Below are 8,356 nucleotides of genomic sequence, written 5' to 3' on the forward strand. Positions count from 1 at the left end.
TCAGCTGTTTGTTGTTTATCCTTCAGTAGATGTGCTGTATCAGTCAGCTGTTTGGTGTTTATCCTTCAGTAGATGTGCTGTATCAGTCAGCTGTTTGGTGTTTATCCTTCAGTAGATGTGCTGTATCAGTCAGCTGTTTGTTGTTTATCCTTCAGTAGATGTGCTGTATCAGTCAGCTGTTTGGTGTTTATCCTTCAGTAGATGTGCTGTATCAGTCAGCTGTTTGTTGTTTATCCTTCAGTAGATGTGCTGTATCAGTCAGCTGTTTGGTGTTTATCCTTCAGTAGATGTGCTGTATCAGTCAGCTGTTTGTTGTTTCCTTCAGTAGATGTGCTGTATCAGTCAGCTGTTTGTTGTTTATCCTTCAGTAGATGTGCTGTATCAGTCAGCTGTTGGTTATGTTATCCTTCAGTAGATGTGCTGTATCAGTCAGCTGTTTGGTGTTTATCCTTCAGTAGATGTGCTGTATCAGTCAGCTGTTGGTTGTTGTTTATCCTTCAGTAGATGTGCTGTATCAGTCAGCTGTTTGGTGTTTCCTTCAGTAGATGTGCTGTATCAGTCAGCTGTTGTTGTTGTTTATCCTTCAGTAGATGTGCTGTATCAGTCAGCTGTTTGGTGTTTCCTTCAGTAGATGTGCTGTATCAGTCAGCTGTTTGGTGTTTCCTTCAGTAGATGTGCTGTATCAGTCAGCTGTTTGGTGTTTATCCTTCAGTAGATGTGCTGTATCAGTCAGCTGTTTGGTGTTTTCCTTCAGTAGATGTGCTGTATCAGTCAGCTGTTTGGTGTTTCCTTCAGTAGATGTGCTGTATCAGTCAGCTGTTTGGTGTTTATCCTTCAGTAGATGTGCTGTATCAGTCAGCTGTTTGGTTGTTTATCCTTCAGTAGATGTGCTGTATCAGTCAGCTGTTTGGTGTTTATCCTTCAGTAGATGTGCTGTATCAGTCAGCTGTTGTTGTTGTTTATCCTTCAGTAGATGTGCTGTATCAGTCAGCTGTTTGTTGTTTATCCTTCAGTAGATGTGCTGTATCAGTCAGCTGTTTGGTGTTTATCCTTCAGTAGATGTGCTGTATCAGTCAGCTGTTTGTTGTTGTTTATCCTTCAGTAGATGTGCTGTATCAGTCAGCTGTTTGGTTGTTTATCCTTCAGTAGATGTGCTGTATCAGTCAGCTGTTTGTGTTGTTTATCCTTCAGTAGATGTGCTGTATCAGTCAGCTGTTTGGTGTTTATCCTTCAGTAGATGTGCTGTATCAGTCAGCTGTTTGTTGTTGTTTATCCTTCAGTAGATGTGCTGTATCAGTCAGCTGTTGGTTGTTGTTTATCCTTCAGTAGATGTGCTGTATCAGTCAGCTGTTTGGTGTTTATCCTTCAGTAGATGTGCTGTATCAGTCAGCTGTTTGGTGTTTTATCCTCAGTAGATGTGCTGTATCAGTCAGCTGTTTGTTGTTGTTTATCCTTCAGTAGAATGTGCTGTATCAGTCAGCTGTTGGTTGTTGTTTATCCTTCAGTAGATGTGCTGTATCAGTCAGCTGTTTGGTTGTTTCCTTCAGTAGATGTGCTGTATCAGTCAGCTGTTTGTTGTTTCCTTCATAGATGTGCTGTATCAGTCAGCTGTTTGTTGTTTATCCTTCAGTAGATGTGGCTGTATCATCAGCTGTTTGGTGTTTATCCTTCAGTAGATGTGCTGTATCAGTCAGCTGTTTTGTTGTTTATCCTTCAGTAGATGTGCTGTATCAGTCAGCTGTTTGGTGTTGTTTTATCCTTCAGTAGATGTGCTGTATCAGTCAGCTGTTTGGTGTTTCCTTCAGTAGATGTGCTGTATCAGTCCAGCTGTTTGGTGTTTATCCTTCAGTAGATGGGCTGTATCAGTCAGCTGTTTGGTGTTTATCCTTCAGTAGATGTGCTGTATCAGTCAGCTGTTTGGTGTTTATCCTTCAGTAGATGTGCTGTATCAGTCAGCTGTTTGGTGTTTATCCTTCAGTAGATGTGCTGTATCAGTCAGCTGTTTGTTGTTGTTTATCCTTCAGTAGATGTGCTGTATCAGTCAGCTGTTTGGTGTTGTTTATCCTTCAGTAGATGTGCTGTATCAGTCAGCTGTTGGTTGTTGTTTATCCTTCAGTAGATGTGCTGTATCAGTCAGCTGTTTGTTGTTATCCTTCAGTAGATGTGCTGTATCAGTCAGCTGTTTGGTGTTTATCCTTCAGTAGATGTGCTGTATCAGTCAGCTGTTTGTGTCGTTTATCCTTCAGTAGATGTGCTGTATCAGTCAGCTGTTTGGTGTTTTCCTTCAGTAGATGGTGCTGTATCAGTCAGCTGTTGGTTGTTGTTTATCCTTCAGTAGATGTGCTGTATCAGTCAGCTATTTGGTGTTTACCTTCAGTAGATGTGCTGTATCAGTCAGCTGTTTGTTGTTTATCCTTCAGTAGATGTGCTGTATCAGTCAGCTGTTTGGTGTTTATCCTTCAGTAGATGTGCTGTATCAGTCAGCTGTTTTGGTGTTTATCCTTCAGGTAGATGTGCTGTATCAGTCAGCTGTTTGGTGTTGTTTATCCTTCAGTAGATGTGCTGTATCAGTCAGCTGTTTGGTGTTTCCTTCAATAGATGTGCTGTATCAGTCAGCTGTTGGTTGTTGTTTATCCTTCAGTAGATGTGCTGTATCAGTCCAGCTGTTTGGTGTTTATCCTTCAGTAGATGTGCTGTATCAGTCAGCTGTTTGGTGTTTATCCTTCAGTAGATGTGCTGTATCAGTCAGCTGTTGGTTGTTGTTTATCCTTCAGTAGATGTGCTGTATCAGTCAGCTGTTTGGTGTTTCCTTCAGTAGATGTGCTGTATCAGTCAGCTGTTTGTGTTTATCCTTCAGTAGATGTGCTGTATCAGTCAGCTGTTTGGTGTTTCCTTCAGTAGATGTGCTGTATCAGTCAGCTGTTTGGTGTTTATCCTTCAGTAGATGTGCTGTATCAGTCAGCTGTTGGTTGTTGTTTATCCTTCAGTAGATGTGCTGTATCAGTCAGCTGTTTGTTGTTTCCTTCAGTAGATGTGCTGTATCAGTCAGCTGTTTGGTGTTTATCCTTCAGTAGATGTGCTGTATCAGTCAGCTGTTTGTTGTTGTTTATCCTTCAGTAGATGTGCTGTATCAGTCAGCTGTTGGTTGTTGTTTATCCTTCAGTAGATGTGCTGTATCAGTCAGCTGTTTGGTGTTTATCCTTCAGTAGATGTGCTGTATCAGTCAGCTGTTGGTTGTTGTTTATCCTTCAGTAGATGTGCTGTATCAGTCAGCTGTTTGGTGTTTATCCTTCAGTAGATGTGCTGTATCAGTCAGCTGTTTGTTGTTTCCTTCAGTAGATGTGCTGTATCAGTCAGCTGTTGGTTGTTGTTTATCCTTCAGTAGATGTGCTGTATCAGTCAGCTGTTTGTTGTTTCCTTCAGTAGATGTGCTGTATCAGTCAGCTGTTTGGTGTTTATCCTTCAGTAGATGTGCTGTATCAGTCAGCTGTTTGGTGTTTATCCTTCAGTAGATGTGCTGTATCAGTCAGCTGTTTGTTGTTTATCCTTCAGTAGATGTGCTGTATCAGTCAGCTGTTTGGTGTTGTTTATCCTTCAGTAGATGTGCTGTATCAGTCAGCTGTTTGGTGTTTCCTTCAGTAGATGTGCTGTATCAGTCAGCTGTTTGGTGTTTATCCTTCAGTAGATGTGCTGTATCAGTCAGCTGTTTGGTGTTTATCCTTCAGTAGATGTGCTGTATCAGTCAGCTGTTTGGTGTTTATCCTTCAGTAGATGTGCTGTATCAGTCAGCTGTTTGGTGTTTATCCTTCAGTAGATGTGCTGTATCAGTCAGCTGTTTGTTGTTGTTTATCCTTCAGTAGATGTGCTGTATCAGTCAGCTGTTTGGTGTTGTTTATCCTTCAGTAGATGTGCTGTATCAGTCAGCTGTTTGTTGTTTCCTTCAGTAGATGTGCTGTATCAGTCAGCTGTTGGTTGGTGTTTATCCTTCAGTAGATGTGCTGTATCAGTCAGCTGTTTGGTGTTGTTTATCCTTCAGTAGATGTGCTGTATCAGTCAGCTGTTTGGTGTTTCCTTCAGTAGATGTGCTGTATCAGTCAGCTGTTGGTTGTTGTTTATCCTTCAGTAGATGTGCTGTATCAGTCAGCTGTTTGGTGTTTATCCTTCAGTAGATGTGCTGTATCAGTCAGCTGTTTGTTGTTTATCCTTCAGTAGATGTGCTGTATCAGTCAGCTGTTTGGTGTTTATCCTTCAGTAGATGTGCTGTATCAGTCAGCTGTTTGGTGTTTATCCTTCAGTAGATGTGCTGTATCAGTCAGCTGTTTGGTGTTGTTTATCCTTCAGTAGATGTGCTGTATCAGTCAGCTGTTTGTTGTTTCCTTCAGTAGATGTGCTGTATCAGTCAGCTGTTTGTTGTTGTTTATCCTTCAGTAGATGTGCTGTATCAGTCAGCTGTTGGTTGTTGTTTATCCTTCAGTAGATGTGCTGTATCAGTCAGCTGTTTGGTGTTTATCCTTCAGTAGATGTGCTGTATCAGTCAGCTGTTTGGTGTTTATCCTTCAGTAGATGTGCTGTATCAGTCAGCTGTTGGTTGTTGTTTATCCTTCAGTAGATGTGCTGTATCAGTCAGCTGTTTGGTGTTTCCTTCAGTAGATGTGCTGTATCAGTCAGCTGTTTGGTGTTTATCCTTCAGTAGATGTGCTGTATCAGTCAGCTGTTTGTTGTTGTTTATCCTTCAGTAGATGTGCTGTATCAGTCAGCTGTTGGTTGTTGTTTATCCTTCAGTAGATGTGCTGTATCAGTCAGCTGTTTGGTGTTTCCTTCAGTAGATGTGCTGTATCAGTCAGCTGTTTGTTGTTGTTTATCCTTCAGTAGATGTGCTGTATCAGTCAGCTGTTTGTTGTTTATCCTTCAGTAGATGTGCTGTATCAGTCAGCTGTTGGTTGTTGTTTATCCTTCAGTAGATGTGCTGTATCAGTCAGCTGTTTGTTGTTTATCCTTCAGTAGATGTGCTGTATCAGTCAGCTGTTTGTTGTTTATCCTTCAGTAGATGTGCTGTATCAGTCAGCTGTTTGGTGTTTCCTTCAGTAGATGTGCTGTATCAGTCAGCTGTTTGTTGTTTCCTTCAGTAGATGTGCTGTATCAGTCAGCTGTTTGGTGTTTCCTTCAGTAGATGTGCTGTATCAGTCAGCTGTTTGGTGTTTCCTTCAGTAGATGTGCTGTATCAGTCAGCTGTTTGGTGTTTCCTTCAGTAGATGTGCTGTATCAGTCAGCTGTTTGGTGTTTATCCTTCAGTAGATGTGCTGTATCAGTCAGCTGTTTGTTGTTTATCCTTCAGTAGATGTGCTGTATCAGTCAGCTGTTTGTTGTTTCCTTCAGTAGATGTGCTGTATCAGTCAGCTGTTTGGTGTTGTTTATCCTTCAGTAGATGTGCTGTATCAGTCAGCTGTTTGGTGTTTATCCTTCAGTAGATGTGCTGTATCAGTCAGCTGTTTGGTGTTTCCTTCAGTAGATGTGCTGTATCAGTCAGCACACTTGAACACTGGCCTTGAAACGGAAACAAAAACTCACCGCGACCGATCTGGAAGAGACAACGTCTTTTTCTTCACACTGTATTGTTGATTTCGGGAGTCAGTGATCAGTTTTTGTTTTTGTTGGCAATCTTGGGACACACACACACACACACACACACACACACACACACACACACACAGAGCTCTTACATCGAGTCAAAATGTAAACCTTTTTATTGCCAATCCGGGGACACACACACACACACACACACACACACACACACACACCAATTACAGAATTGGGAAAATCGAACTACAAACTGAACAAGCATATCAACTCCCCAAATATAAATAAATAAATAAATAAAGCCCGGTCAGTGTACACAGGACATAAATAGTTCACCCGTGAGAACAAACACAAATATTCACAAATAAACAAAAAAAAACACAAACAAACAATTGAATAAATAAATAAATAAATAAATAATAAAATAAGCATCTATAAAAATCAATATATAATGACCAGTTTACGTACACAGCACATAGATAGTTCACCAGTGGGAACAAGTACCAATATTCACGCACATTGCAATTCGTTCATCAATAAACTAACAACCCCCCGCCTCCTCATCCACTCCACCCCCTCCTCCACTTCACCCCCTCCCCCACTCCACCCCCTCCCCCACCCACTCCCCTCAAAAAAAAAAAAAAAATCATTAAAAAAAAAAAAAAAAGAAGAGAAAAACGACTGACCGCCCTTGACAGAAGCCGCTGAGGCCAGTCCGGGGAGTATTACATGCCCCAGTTCACTGCAGTGACAACAGGACACAGCCAGCACAGCACAGCACAGCACAGCACAGCACTCACTTGCCTGCAGCAAGGCCAGTGGACCGAGAGGCCGGAATGAGCACTGTCTTGACCCAGTTACTGTCAGGATGGCACCGGCACTGGTCCTGTCACTGACCCACCTCCAGCACTGTTCAAATAACTGGCTGCGTTCAGATCACTCACTGCCCTTCACACCGCCATCACTCTGGCCACACCATCTGCACCACTGAGCTGATATAAAGGCACACAGACCGCACACTAAACTCCACTCTACCTGCACACACCGCACACACCACCAGACACTTCCAGTGCTGCGCGAACTCCTTTCCTGTTTCTCTTCTCTGTCTCACTGCTGCTACTGCTGCCAGCCGCACACAGCACAGCACAGCACAGCACAGCACAGCTCTCCTCCACTTCTCTCCGCCTCCACCCCCCATTCCGTCAACCCCTTCCCCCACTCCCCTCGACACACACACCGCTCTGCCTCCCCCCTCCCTCCCTCGCAGCGGCAGCAGCGTGTGTTGGCCTCCACTCCATCCCTCCACAGACAGCACGCGCCATTGCCCGTTTTGGTTCCCCCCTGCGATCATTGTTTGTCCAAGACCCTGACACACCCCGTAGCGGAAATGGAACCGTCGCGGAGTTAGTGGCTGGGAAAGACTTGGAAGATGCCATATGTGAAAATTCAGAGGGATGCCAGGATGTGTAGAAACAATAATAATAATAATAATGATAATAATAAACCCAAAAACCATACTCGCCCGCTTGAAGATTATTGGCGGTGATGTTTTACTTCAGTTCCCCGATTCACACAATGCTTTCTGACGTCTCCACCATCTGTCAGGTAAAGAAGGAAAAGGTCGTGAGGGGTGTGCTGAGAGACGGGAGACTTGAGGGAGACCTGAGGGAGTGTACTGAGAGTGTGCTGAGAGATGGGGAGACGTGAGACTTAAGGGAGTGTGCTGAGACGGGAGACGTGAGGGGTGTGCTGAGAGACGGGAGACTTGAGGGAGACGTGAGGGAGTGTGCTGAGAGATGGGAGACGTGAGGGGTGTGCTGAGAGACGGGAGACTTGAGGGAGACATGAGGGAGTGTGCTGAGAGACGGGAGACTTGAGGGAGTGTGCTGAGAGACGGGAGACTTGAGGGAGACGTGAGGGGTGTGCTGAGAGACGGGAGATGTGAGGGAGATTTGAGGGGTGTGCTGAGAGACGGGAGACTTGAGGGAGACGTGAGGGAGTGTGCTGAGAGACGGGAGATGTGAGGGAGATTTGAGGGGTGTGCTGAGAGACGGGAGACTTGAGGGAGACGTGAGGGGTGTGCTGAGAGACGGGAGATGTGAGGGAGATTTGAGGGGTGTGCTGAGAGACGGGAGACGTGAGGGGTGTGCTGAGAGACGGGAGACTTGAGGGGTGTGCTGAGAGACGGGAGACTTGAGGGAGACGTGAGGGAGTGTGCTGAGAGACGGGAGACTTGAGGGAGATTTGAGGGGTGTGCTGAGAGACGGGAGACGTGAGGGGTGTGCTGAGAGACGGGAGATGTGAGGGAGACTTGAGGGGTGTGCTGAGAGACGGGAGATGTGAGGGAGACTTGAGGGGTGTGCTGAGAGACGGGAGACGTGAGGGGTGTGCTGCGAGACGGGAGACTTGAGGGAGACGTGAGGGAGTGTGCTGAGAGACGGGAGACTTGAGGGGTGTGCTGAGAGACGGGAGACTTGAGGGAGACGTGAGGGAGTGTGCTGAGAGACGGGAGACGTGAGCGGTGTGCTGAGAGACGGGAGACTTGAGGGAGACGTGAGGGGTGTGCTGAGAGACGGGAGACTTGAGGGAGACGTGAGGAGTGTGCTGAGAGACGGGAGACGTGAGGGGTGTGCTGAGAGACGGGAGACTTGAGGGAGACTTGAGGGGTGTGCTGAGAGACGGGAGACTTGAGGGAGACGTGAGGGGTGTGCTGAGAGACGGGAGACTTGAGGGAGACGAGGGGTGTGCTGAGAGACGGGAGACTTGAGGGAGACGTGAG

General features: G+C 45.3%; 1 protein-coding gene across 2 annotated transcripts in view; it reads right to left on the reverse strand.

The window, feature by feature from the left end:
• The window catches only part of LOC143281347 (glutamate receptor 2-like), an 83,644-nt gene extending 76,951 nt beyond the window's left edge, over positions 1 to 6,693 (reverse strand). For both annotated transcript variants that reach the window (XM_076586552.1, XM_076586551.1), the window contains exon 1: positions 6,264 to 6,693. The gene's annotated coding sequence lies outside the window, so the exon portion shown is untranslated. The remainder of the gene's footprint in view (positions 1 to 6,263) is intronic.
• Positions 6,694 to 8,356: the final 1,663 nt, after the last annotated feature.

Source organism: Babylonia areolata, chromosome 4, assembly GCF_041734735.1.
Source record: "Babylonia areolata isolate BAREFJ2019XMU chromosome 4, ASM4173473v1, whole genome shotgun sequence".
NCBI lineage: Eukaryota > Metazoa > Mollusca > Gastropoda > Neogastropoda > Buccinidae > Babylonia > Babylonia areolata.